Raw genomic sequence first — 13,500 nt, forward strand, 5'->3', positions numbered from 1 at the left:
ACCTATCACTTAAATCAGTGTCTGTACCAGATGATTGGAGGGTAGCTAATGTCACACTAATTTTTAAAAAAGGTCTCCAGAGCCAATCCTGCCAATTACTGGCCAGTAACACTAACTTCAGTACCAGGCAAATTGGTTGCAATTATATTAAAGAACAGAATTATCGGACAGATAGATTAATACGATTTGTTGGGGAAGAATCAACATGGCTTTTGCAAAGGGAAATCATGCCTCACCAGTTTGCTAAGTTATTTGAGGGGGGCAACAAACATGTGAACAAGGGTGAGCCAGTGGATATAGTATACTTGGACTTTCTGCAAGCCTTTGACAAGGTCCCTCACCAAAGACTCTTAAGCAAAGTATGCAGTCATAAGAAGGAAGGTCCGCTCATGGATCAGTAACTAATTAAAAGACAGGAAATGAAGGGTAGGAATAAATGGTCAGTTGTCACAATGGAGAGAGGTAAATAGTGGTGTCCCACAGGGATCTGTACTGGGACCAATCCTGTTCAACATATTCATAAATTATCTGGAAAAAGGGGCAAACAGGTGGCAAAGTTTGTAGACTATATAAAATTACTCAGGGTAAAGGCCAAAGCAGACTGCTAGGAATTACAAAGGGATCTCACAAAACTGGGTGACTGGGCAACAAAATGGCAGATGAAATTCAATGTTGATAAGGGCAAAATAGTGCACATTGGAAAACATAATCCTAACTATACATACAAAATGATGGGGTCTAAATCAGTGGCTCTCAGCCTTTTCAGACTACTGTATCGCTTTCAGGAGTCATTGTCTTGTGTACCCCAAGTTTCATGTCTCTTAAAAACTACTTGCTTACAAAATCAGACATAAAAATACTAAAGCATCACAGTGCCCTATTACTGAAAAATTGCTTACTTTCTCATTTTTCCATATAATTATAAAATAAATACATTGAAATATAACTATTGTACTTACATTTCAGTGTAGAGCAGAATAAACAATTCATTGTCTGTATGAAGTTTTAGTTTGTATTGACTTTGCTGGAGCTTTTTATGTAGACTGTTGTAAAACTAGGCAAATGTCTAGACAAGTTGACGTATGCCCTGGAAGACTACTGCAGACCCCCAGGGCTACATGTACCCTGGTTGATAACTACTGGTCTAAATTAGCTGTTACCATTCATGAAAGAGATTGTGGAGTGATTGTGGATAGTTGCCTGACAACATCTGCTCAATGAGCAGTGGGAGTCAAAAAAGTAACAGAAAGTTAGGAACCATTAGGAAAAGAATAAATAATAAGATAATAAGTATGATGCCACTATTTAAACCCATGGTATGCACACACCTTGAATATTGTGTACAGTTCTGGTCATGCCATCTGAAAAAAGGTATATTAAAATTGGAAAAGGTACAGAAAAGGGCAACCAAAATTACTAGGGGTATGTAACAGCTTCCATATGAGCAGAGATTAAAAAGATTGGGACTGTTCAACTTGGAAAAGAGGCGACTAGGGAGGATATGATGGAGGTCTACAGAATGATTAATGGTGTGGACAACATGCATAACAAAGTGTTATTTACCCCTTCACATAACACAAGAACCAGGGGTCATGGAATGAAATTAGTAGGCGGCAGATTTAAAATAAACGTAAGGAAGTACTTCTTCACACAACATGCATTCAACCAGTGGAACTCATTGCCAGGGGATGTTATGAAGGCCAAAACTATAACTGGGATCAAAAAATAATTGGGTAGTTTAATGGAGGATAGCTTCATTAATGGCTATTAGCTAAGAAGGTCAAGGATGCAACTCCATGCTCTGGGTGTCCTTAGCCTCTGACTGTCAGAAACTGGGAGTGAGTAATAGGATAGATCACTCAAAAATTGCCTTGTTCTATTCATTCCTTTTGAAGCACTTGGGATTGGCCATTATCAGAAGACACAATACTGGGCTAGATGGAACATTGGTATGGCCCAGTATGGCCATTCTTATGAGCCCAAGGAACATTAGTCATAGGACCAACCTACTTAATCTCCTTATGAATAACTAGTGATCTATGAAAAATGCCAGATTAACGTTTTTTGTGGGGGGAGGGGGGGGTGAAGAAAATTACAGGAAATTATCTAAACATATTGAAACAGTTTAATGAGCCTTGTGTGTACGTGTGTGTGTATGTATGTGTGTGTGTATATATATATATATATATATATGAATCATGACAGCGAACTGCTGATTAGATTAGGCTAGAAGTATACACTACTACACATGGTCACATTTTTGGTGTAATATAGTGTAATTTCATTTTTGTCTCTAAGGAAGGGAAACTATCAGGTGCCTGTCAGACAGAGGTGATTATGTATGATCTCATATCACCAGGTGGCTGAAATGAAGCTAAAAAAAATATGAGGAAAACAACTTGTGGAATCTCTATTGTTTCAGTCACGGAAATCTGTAAATCTACTAGGAAGGAAAGAGTAGTAAGATTGGAGATCCTCTTCTAAGCACTGAATTTGTTGACAAAGAATTTGGCAGGTGAAAGAATAACAAGAAATTGCAAGTTAAATAGCAAGTTAGAGCTCTCAGCAATTAGTAGAAAGGAAAAAGTGGTCTAGAGCAGGCAGTGTGGTTTTATAGTTTGAAAAGAGAACGCAGAACTAGAAATTCCTGGATTCTAATCCTTATTTTGCTGCAGATTTATTGTGTTTTTTTAGGCAAGTCACTTAAGAGCAGTGTTTTCCTTCCCACAACATATTTAAAATGAACTGACCACCATGATGATGATGATTTGGGAACTTCAATAAAGTTGCTCAATCACTTATTAGATATGCAAAAGAAACAAGTCATTTATTAGAGATACAAGTTCCAAGTGAACTAAAGGAATAAATCAGATAATTCTGAGATCCACAATCCCATTGTGGTAATCTCTATTCAAAATATTTTACTAAAACTCCATGCAACTGCTGAACTCTGTCTGCTTTTCCTTTCTTGTCATCTTTGGTTTACCAGCTGTGTGTTTGCATTTCTAATAGATGCTGTTTTTTTTTCCTCTAAGGGAAAAACACAACTGTTAATTAAAACAGTAATGGGGAAGCTAATGTAGTGTGTTAATATTTACAACCTTAGAAATTGGTTCCCTATCCGCCCATTCCTTGTGTAAAGGGTCATATTTAAGCTCCATCTCCCTTCAAGGCCCTATCCAACCTTACTCCAGTACAAGGCTATATTTACACCTAAAATGCTTCTGGTGACCTAGCATTGTCTACATGGGGACTTAGGTTGGCTTAACTACATTGCTCAGTGTGGCCCCCCTCCTGCCCAGGAGAGGGAGTGGCCAGCCAGAAGCCTGAGTGGGTGGGGCTAAGGAGCCGTGAGCCTGCCCCTCAGAGGGTCAGGTGATGACCCGGAAGCACAAAAGCCAGCCGTCAGAGCTCAGTTGGAGCCCAGCCACCGCAGGGAGCTCAAGACTGGGAACCCTCTAGGGCCTAGTGCAGCTTCCCTGACTGGCCAGAGCTTCCCCGTGCCCGCTACCTGGAGGAGCTGCTGGAGCTTCCCTGTGTCCCCCACCCGAGGGAACTGCCAGAGCTTCCCCGTGCCTACTACCCGGAGGAGCCGCTGGAGCCTCCCTGGCCCTGCTGTTACCCAGAGGAACCGCCGGAGCAAGCCAGCCCTGGTGCCGAGAGCCTGAGCCACCTTTGACCCTGTAGTGCGCTCTGCCCCAAACCCGGGGACCCGAGCCTTGTGACTTTGTGTTTGTCGCCCCAGGACCGGAGCCAGGGGGCCTGCCCGGCCAGAGAACATGTAGCGAGCTGGTGTCGGAGAGGGTCAAGCCCCGGTCCCATACCTTCACACTCAGAGATGTGGATTTTTCATATTCCTGAGCAATGTAGCTGGATCAATTGAATTTTCTAGTGTAGACCAGCCTTAATTCTCGATTTTCCTCTCTTTCTGCTGCCCTCTTCACACTAATCCACATAACTTATGAACCCTTTATGACTTTCTCTCATTCTTGCCTCGAGGCCTTATTCTGGACTGCCCTATAGGCCAGAACTCCCCTCTCAGTTGCTCTGGCTGACCTCCACCATCTTCTTCCATTCTGAAATCAAACTTCCTCAAAAACCTATAAACCCTAACCCATCTTCACCTCCTTAACTTACTGAAAAGAATGTGTATGTAAACAAAACTGAAAACGGTAACCTTTGGAACTAAACTAACAAGATGTGTTTAATTTTACCATTTAATCATATTGTTTTTCACTATTTTCATCCTGCATTGCCCGCTTACTAAACCATAAGGTGAAGGTCATTGTCTTTGTATCCATTTACACAGCACCTACCATGATTGGAGCTTAATACATAAGAGATGGAATCCAAATATGGCAGCAGTACAATTCTGATGGGAATCAGGATATGAGAAGTAAAGTACTAATGGATAAATGAGGGGATTTTCTATATAGTAATTTTGGGCCTTATCCAATTAAATGGCTCTCACTGAGTTCAAATGGCATCAGATCAGATCCTTTATCCTCAGAGACAACCCCATTTTTTTAATTTGTAGGCTGCCTATCATATAAACTGTGGGATCAGGTTAAAAGAACTGTAGCTGTATTGAATGGAAAACTCTTACATTTCATATCTGCAAGAAAAGATGCACAGATGACTATACATGTATAATTGAACATTAGTTCTTCCTAGTACCTGCCAAGCTATGTATATATTCTGAGTTCTTTCTCTCCTGTAATGACTGGTACTATTGCGAACACTCAGAACAGGACAAAGAATGCAGCACCCTGCCCTGTTCAGAGGTCAGGAATGTCACCATGGGCTACAGTAAACACACAGAACTTTGCTTCCTTTATAATCTCTTGGTGGTATTAAATCTAGTGTGTAACAACACAATTGTTTCTGTGTTTCAGACACTGGACTATAATCCAACTAAATTAAATTAGGCCAAAGGACCAGATCCACAACAAAGGAGATGGTTTCTCTTAATAAACAATTATCCTAATGCTCAATACATACAGAAAGGCCATGACAACTCTCTGAGGTTTTTAGTATTAAAAAGGAAAGTTTACAGAAGTATGGCAGTGGTTCTTTCTTCCTCTCAACATATGTACAACATGCCTCAGCTGACACATGACCAGGATTCATCACCAGATTTGGTCCACTAGTTGTATCATTAGCTTCCCTGGCCTGGGCTAGGTACTGATGGGGAGTGCGACATAAACAGTCAGTACAAGTGCCTGTTGCTACCAGAAAGAATCTGTTAAGCCTGAATAACGACTAGGCAGAAAATAGAAATAACATCCATTAGTAGTTTTTAATCAGTCACCTTGGGGATTTTATGTTACTGTGCATTTAATTATTCTGCTTTTCAAACTGATGTGACCTTCAGCTGTTTAACACCCATGTCATTGTAGTGGCTCAACCATATCATAATACAGAAAATAGCTGGAGTTCTTGCACAGCTAACAAGTTATGCTATGGGAAATAATTCTGGTGATTCTGTAAGTGTCACTCGTCCCTCTGGGCTAGCACAGAACCAATACTCCTGCACGGTATTAGGAAGTATTGTACAGCTAGAACTGCATGTCTTTCACATGAGATGTGAAACCAAACTCCTGACCTGTGAAACTTGCTGCAGAAGCTGTATAGTTAACATTGGCATACTGGGTGAATTCTGTTTTGGGATAATTACATTCTGCCTATGTGCTTCTTCATGCAGTGTCAATTGCATCTAGCAGTCTTCATTTCATGTTCTAAACTATTGTGTATAGTGTTTTGTGCTAATGCTAAAAGAGTTGCTGCAGGTAAGAGATAAATTCTTGACTATAGGCATGTGATATTTCAGGATGTAAAACACTACATAAACAATAGACCAAATGACGAGTACGGACAAATCCCACCATGTACTATAGAATTATAGAAGGGAGGAACAAGTAACAAGCTAAATTAGAATATGACTGAGCATTGGATGTGTCATGCTATAATTCCCCGCTCTTAACCTTAGCGTCCAAAAGATGGGGTACCAGCATGAATTCCTCTAAGCTCAATTACCAGCTTAGTACTTGTAGCGCTGCCACCAACCAGGAATTCCAGTGCCTAATACACTGAGATCCCCCCAAAACTTTGCCTGGGGAACCCCAAGACCCAGTCCCTCTGGATCTTAACACAAGGAAAGTAAATCCTTTCCCTCACCGTTGCCTCTCCCAGGCTTCCCCTCCCTGGGTTAGCATGGAAGATCACTGTGATTCAAACTCCTTGAATCTTAAAACAGAGAGGAAAATTCACCTTCCTCCCTTCCTTCTCTTTTCCCCCTCCCAGACTCTCCCTGAGAGAGAAAGTTATCCTAACACAGAGAGAAATTAACCTTTCTCTCCCCCTTCCCTCCTTTCTCCCCACCAATTCCCTGGTGGATCCAGACCCAGTCCCCTGGGGTCTCACCAGAATAGAAAAACAATCAGGTTCTTAAACAAGAAAAGCTTTTAATTAAAGAAACAAAAACAGTAAAAATTATCTTTGTAAATTTAAGATGGAATATATTACAGGGTCTTTCAGCTATAGACACTGGGAATACCCTCCCAGCCTAAGTATACAAGTGCAAATTAAAATCCTTTCAGTAAAATACAAATTTGAACTCCTTCCAGCCAAATACACATTTGCAAATAAAGAAAACAAACCTAAGCCTAACTTGCCTTATCTACCTAGTACTCACTATTCTGAACTTATAAGAGCCTGTATCAGAGAGATTGGAGAGAAACCTGGTTGCACGTCTGGTAACACTCAGAACCTAGAGAGAACAACAACCAAAATCTAACAGCACACACAAAAACTTCCCTCCTTCAAGATTTGAAAGTATCCTGTCCCCTGATTGGTCCTCTGGTTAGGTGACAGCCAGGCTCACTGATCTTGTTAATCCTTTACAGGCAAAAGAGATATGAAGTACTTCTGTTCTATTAACTCTTACTTATCTGTTTATGACAGGATGTATGCCCAACAATATCAGTAAAGATAAAAATAAACCTGTATCAAAAATATTTCTTCTTTATTAAAGGTAGCTCTGTATCTTGAGGACATCTGAAGTATTCTAAAACAATTATACAACACACTGTTTATGGATGAGTTCTGCTTGTGATGCCTGTTACCTGTAATATTGTCATAACTTAGTTTATTGCATCCAAAATATCCTTATTAAATCTCTCTAGTAGTTTGAGATTAGAAATAGTTTTCTTATATTCCTCTAGCAGCCAAATTGTATTTCACAGTACTGCATACAATATGGCTTGAAAAATGGTCTCCTAGCCCCCTTTTTAAACTTCAGGATAACCTGTTTAGATAAACTGGATAGATTTAAAGTAAACTCTGCATTTCATTCAGTAAGTCAACTGAGAACTGGAGGCACATCCATTTTAATAAAGGATTCTGCTCTATTTCAATACAAATTGAAATGTAAACATTCTTTTCAGTAAATTTCTATTTGTTTAAATCTCACTGTATAATACAAGAAAAGCACTCTATCAAAAAAAGTTTTTGTATAATTCTCTCAAATTAACTATTCTAGTTAGTACTATCCAGTCACTTCTCTCCTTTTCAACACAGACTACTCCTTCAGTTACGCACTCTTGGGCCCAAAGAGACGTAAACGGAAAGTGAGAAAATAATTGTATGGAACTTTCAAAAGCTGATTGGAGGGCAGGGAAAGAAGACCCACATTACTTTGATTTGTGTTGTGGTTTCACACCCCTTCTTGCATCATATAGGAATAATGTTCTTGGCATTGGAAGATGCACACAATAAATGGACTTTGGGGGGAAATCCTTTTTCATATAGTACTCCTTTTACTAGTTTTTAACAGACTCATCCACATTATATCATATGGGATACCCTCTTGGAAAAAAATTGGCTTAAAAATTGATTCTACAATGCAGTCTGCAGATGCATTTTTGAAAGTCCTTCAGTCATTCTTGTGGCTTTTTGCTGAACTCTGTCCATTTTTCCAGTAGTGGTTTCACCCATGCCATATACTGGGGTAATTAACCTCCCTATCACTACTTGATATTCCCATTTATACATCCAAGGATCATGTTAGACCTTTTGGCTATAGCATCACACCACAAATAAAGCCTGCTCTGTAGAAATATATATTTCTACAGGATGATGAGCCAAAGCACTAATCACCACCAGTAACTTGCAGCTCTCATTAATGTTTGGACGGTTTCAGTATTTTCAGTGATTCTTCTATATGGAGTACCATTCTTTATATGATTTATGCAAATAATAATGAGACAATCCTCAAACAACACTGTCAGAAACCCTGAATATTTGTATTTGTATATGTATTATGGAAAGGATGTTATGGTAATAGGCATTGCAGATACCTTTAGAAAAAATTAAAAGTCGGTTTTCTGCTGGTTAGATAATCCTACCATTGCTGCTCTTCTATCAAAATTCACCATCTAGAATTAAACACTTTTCTGCATTCTGTATTCTAGAGTCTGAGATTCCTTGTGAGTTGTGTACTAAATATAAGAAGCACCCATGCCCTTTCTGACATTTCTCAATTCACCATTCTCCTGTCAGTCACATAAAGCTCTGAAAAGTGATCAGTCAGGCTTTTAAAATACATGTCAGAAATGTGCTTCTGTCTTACAGAGCTACAGGTCACATATAGCCTTGACTTGTGTCAAATCTTTCTGGAATTTTATAGGAACAACAGGAGACACTATTGTATTATATCTTTGAAGAAGGAACATCTTTCACTTGCAAACTACTTTGTAAAAGACTATGATATTTATGACTCTCGTAGTGCATCCTTAATTATATGGAGCTTTTATATAATTGGAGTTTGGAAATAAAGTATAAACAACATGCAAGTGTAACGCTCACAGATCCCGGTTGTTGGCATGTAGGATCAAACTGGGGACTTCTGGAGCTTAATGCATGAGCTGCTATCACATGAGCTAAAAGCCAACTGGCTGTTAACTAAGGCTGTTGAGCAAACACATTAATCTCTCTCTAAGTGGTTTTGGTGCCACTAGATGGGACAGAACACCACACCCAGAAGGTGTGTGGGTTACACAAGGAGCACTAATTTTAATTGATTTATAACCTCTTCTTTCTTCCACTATTTACATATTCCACTCTTCTATATGCATTTGCGTCTCTGACTTCCTACCTCTTCTGTTTACAACCTTGTCCTGAAGGGCCTGTCTACACTTGAAAGTCAATTTGCATTAAGGTAGGGTGTGAATTTAAAGCACAGTAGCTATTCCAGAATGACTCCATATGTAGACAAGCCCTCATCCAGCAGTAATCATCAGGAAGGAAAACAGTTGTTTTGTGAACTTCAGTTGAATAAAATAGGACATCCCCTCTTAAGTTAAGAGTTGATGGTGGGTGTCTATAAAAAAGTGGTAGATTAGCTACAATTTGTTGGCAATATGGTTTAAAGAACTCATATGAATACTGTGAGGTTCTATATGGGACCTTTGAGAAAATGTAGGTATCTGAAATCTAAAGCAGTTGGAAACGGTAAAGGGGGGAGCACAGAAGTGCCTGACCTCCCTGATAGCTGTTTGAGTTAACTGAAAACAACCCTATGATTTGTTACATCAAATGCAACAATACATCAAATACTAAAAAGAAAACCGTAATCATTGTTTCTGAAATAAAGGAAAGGAGATATATCCAACACAAAATGGCACCTTGGGAAAAACAGAACTAAATGTCAAAGAATGGATTGTCCTCTAAATCTCTCCTCTACCCCACATCTTCAGCTAATATTCTGCAGCTAATACTTAGCTATGCTTGTATGCTTCCTCTGCTACTCTGATGATTACAATTGAAGAAAAGAAAAAAGCAAATCCAAGACATTAATGTGACAACTGATATGGTTATATACCTAAATATGTAAAAATAAAAATAACCTCTCCCAGGAGCTTTAACCTCTCTTTTCTGTTTGTGTCTCCTCCAGTCTTTCTGATGTGTTTATATGTTGCATCATTCTAAATTACAGTGGAGCAGAACTGGATTTTTTATGTATGCAAAACGCCCATATACACACATGATGGCATTTAATCTTTCGTACAGGATGATATATCCATACCAAACAGCTACTACATAAAAGGACAATGTGACCATCAGTTTAAGGACCCTAGAAGACTGCATATCAGCTGATCCACGCTCAACTCAGCAGATTCTCTACTGCATAAGTGCACATTTGCAGCATCATGTGCATAGGATTAACCATACAACTGATGTTATTGTTAATAGAAATTGCATCTCTATTCCACTGTACACAGGGCTGAAAATGTGATGTCAGGCATTCAAACCTCTAGTAAGTATACACAGTCATATTATATACAAATTATATGGCTTCATTCCTGCTCTGACACTTCTTTTCAGAGTTTAACATTGACTGAGTAAACTTTAGAATATCAGCTATCTGTTCCATAATATAAAGGAATGCCCTAATATAGTACAGTAATGCAGTAAGACTTTTCTCCTGTTTATTTATTGTGGAGTTTGTGTAGAGAATGAACTGAGTGTTCCCATTTTAGCATGATTTATCCTTTATCTTCCTTTGCGTTAGTTTGCTGGGATCCAGACATATACTCTGTTTATGAATTTGAGCAGTTCAGCACATGATTATTGACAAATACATATCCTTGTCATTTTTGCAGTCTCCTAAATTCTGCTTGATTCTGTGTGAGATTGCTGGGACAGGATAGACAAATTAAAACAAACCCTTTATTCTAACATACAGACTCTTGTGTTTGAAGTATTATCCAAAATTATTTCAAAATTGTTGCTGTGTAACTTTCCTGGAGATTCATCGTCTTCCTTTGTTGACATCATCTATTACAGTATACTGCATCTGCAACAGACTGCTTAACAAGGTTATTATTATTTACATGACTCAGTTGTTATAATTGCTTACCTACTCATGGCCAATTTTCACAGCATTACAATAAGAGAAAGAAATGTGACTTTCAGGAGGAAAATATTTAACAGTAAGCGAGACATACATGTGGTTCTTTGGAAGGGATGCACAAAAAAACTTTACATAATAAAAATGTAACCCTTCTGCCCCTCTGAGTTGGCAGCAACAAGGGCCGGGTTCAGTATCCAGGGGTTCTGTTTCAATAACACAATGCAAAACCGGCTCGAGCCCCCACCCAGTGACCTGGGACACTTACATACCACTCCCCCTCGGTGCCTCTAGGAGGCAATACTTCCCCACTCGCAAGCACGGAGTCAGAGTGTAGCAAAATCCTTTTCATAAAGGAGGGAAACAATGCGGCATCACATTGGAGAAACACCACAAATAGAATTATAACACAAACCATAAGCAAAAAACCCACCTCCAAGTACGTTTGGCAATGTCTTTTCCCCCTTAGGGTCTTAAGTCGAATCACCCCAAAGTCTAACAACCCAAAAGTCTCTGTTTCTGGTCAGTGCCACTCCAGAGTTCAAAAATTTATCTGCAGAGTTTCTCCCCCCCGGCCGCCCGGGTGGAAATGGGTGGGCATACACAGGGTGTTAAGGGGCACCTTACATGGGCCAGGGGCCAACTGCTCTGCCTCTCCGTGGAGTTCTGCTGCAGCCTTCACCACTACCAGCTCCACTCCACTCCACTCCACTCCATCAGCTGTGCCGCTCCCGCAAACCACTCTGCTCACTGTTCTGTGGGCTGCTCCAACGTGCTGCAAACTGCTCTGCTCTGCCAGCCACTTAGTGATAGATCTTCAGGCTCCCCTGCTAGTTAACACAGCACTCAGTGACCTCAGCTCAGTAAGCTTAGCTCTTTTAGTGATTTCAGCTTGTAGTAGGGGAGCCCAGGTGCTGATGCACCATTGGCCCAACATGAATTCAGCTCAGCAGCCTCTAGATGGACTCCTAACGGATTCAAAATTAGCTCTGCTCTTCAACAGTGAAGAGAGGAGAATGTGCAATTGATGTTCCAGGCCCTCAAGAGGGACCCATGCCAGTCCCCAACCTCTCTCAATTCACTGGGTTTTGGCACCCATGTCCCTTGTCTAGCAAGCACCACCCACCCACCTGTTGGTGAGACATCTCTGTCACAAAGCGGTCCCACAGTTCCTCATCCACACAACCAAAGTGACAACACTCCACTCCTCCCGCCTCAACAACAAAGAAACTGGGTATCCCAGAGCTGTCAAAACAATGCCATGGGCCACGCCAGGCGGGGTGGGTGTGCCAATGCAAATACTTGAAATTCCCTTCCACACTCCCCACAATTCACCACCAGATGTCAGGGCAGAGCCCATCCTGACTCTGCTTACATAAAGGCTTACAACAAATACCTTTCCAGACCCCCTTTTTGTGTGATCAGTCTGTTAATGTCTGAACTATGTGAATGTTCCTCCCTTTGTGAAGGAACAATCACTCTTTAGAGGAATAGCAAGTGAGCAGAGACAAAATGGTAAATTACCAGGAAAAGGAAACCCTTCATTTTCCTTCAAAACCAGCAGCCACATTTTAGGCCCTTTTCCACACCAGATAAATTTTATAAACAGTTTATTAATGACTGTGCCTGGTATAGTATATGGCATAATATGGAAAAAGGTGTTCTCATAAATTAATCGTTTAAAGCTGTTTTACTTAATAATAAAGGGAAGAAATAGCAATGTTCTTCTAACAATATTAGGCAGCACTAGGTAGAAAAGTTAGAAACAATGATTCCCAGTTCTTTCCTATCTAGTTTAGTGAAAGCCATTTTTTAGCTTTAGGTGTAAGAAAACCCTGCCTGCACCATTATAAATAAACAGCAACCTACCAATACAACACTATACATGCTACAAAAGAAGACATTTGTGCAAGTGTTAGTTTTGTCTCACTGAAGCTATACATTTGTTCCTGTCAGCATCCAAAAGCCAGGCTTTCTTTAGTCACAGGTTCCAGAATCAAAAGAACAATGGTTTAGTCAGCAGAAGTAAATAAAAAATCAGGTTTCTTGCAACTTAGACTATTTTAGCACTCTACTAAAATGTAATGGATTCTACTAAAATGTAACTAGAAAATGTCACAAGAAACAACACAACCCAAATCACAGCAAACTTTAAACAGCAAAATGATAGCCACAGCACAAATCCTATTTAAAACAGACATAAATTAAACCTGCAAAAAGCCTGATTTAGATTTCAGTGCATTTCTGTAGCTAGCAATAATTGCCTTTTCCAGGTATTAATTTAATGTGAGTGTATCCATCTGGTGAAACCTCTTGTTTCAGCAGTTCTAGCAAAAATAACAAAAATTTGCACTGAGAAAGGAAGAGGAACAGAACTTCCTTTAGCTATGTAGCTAGATGTGAAAATAGAAGCTACAATCACACGAAAATTAAGCAGTTTTCCACATAAGCACAGACCCTTCTCTTCTAGCAATGCACCTGAAAACAAAGAGGCTAGGATTCTACATCTCTGTCCTCATTACCGCCTACATCCCCTCCCACACCCTACTCTCTACCCTGACTATTCTCATGATTCACTCATGACTTTGTGA

Source organism: Gopherus evgoodei, chromosome 4, assembly GCF_007399415.2.
Source record: "Gopherus evgoodei ecotype Sinaloan lineage chromosome 4, rGopEvg1_v1.p, whole genome shotgun sequence".
In the NCBI taxonomy this organism is placed as follows: Eukaryota; Metazoa; Chordata; order Testudines; family Testudinidae; genus Gopherus; species Gopherus evgoodei.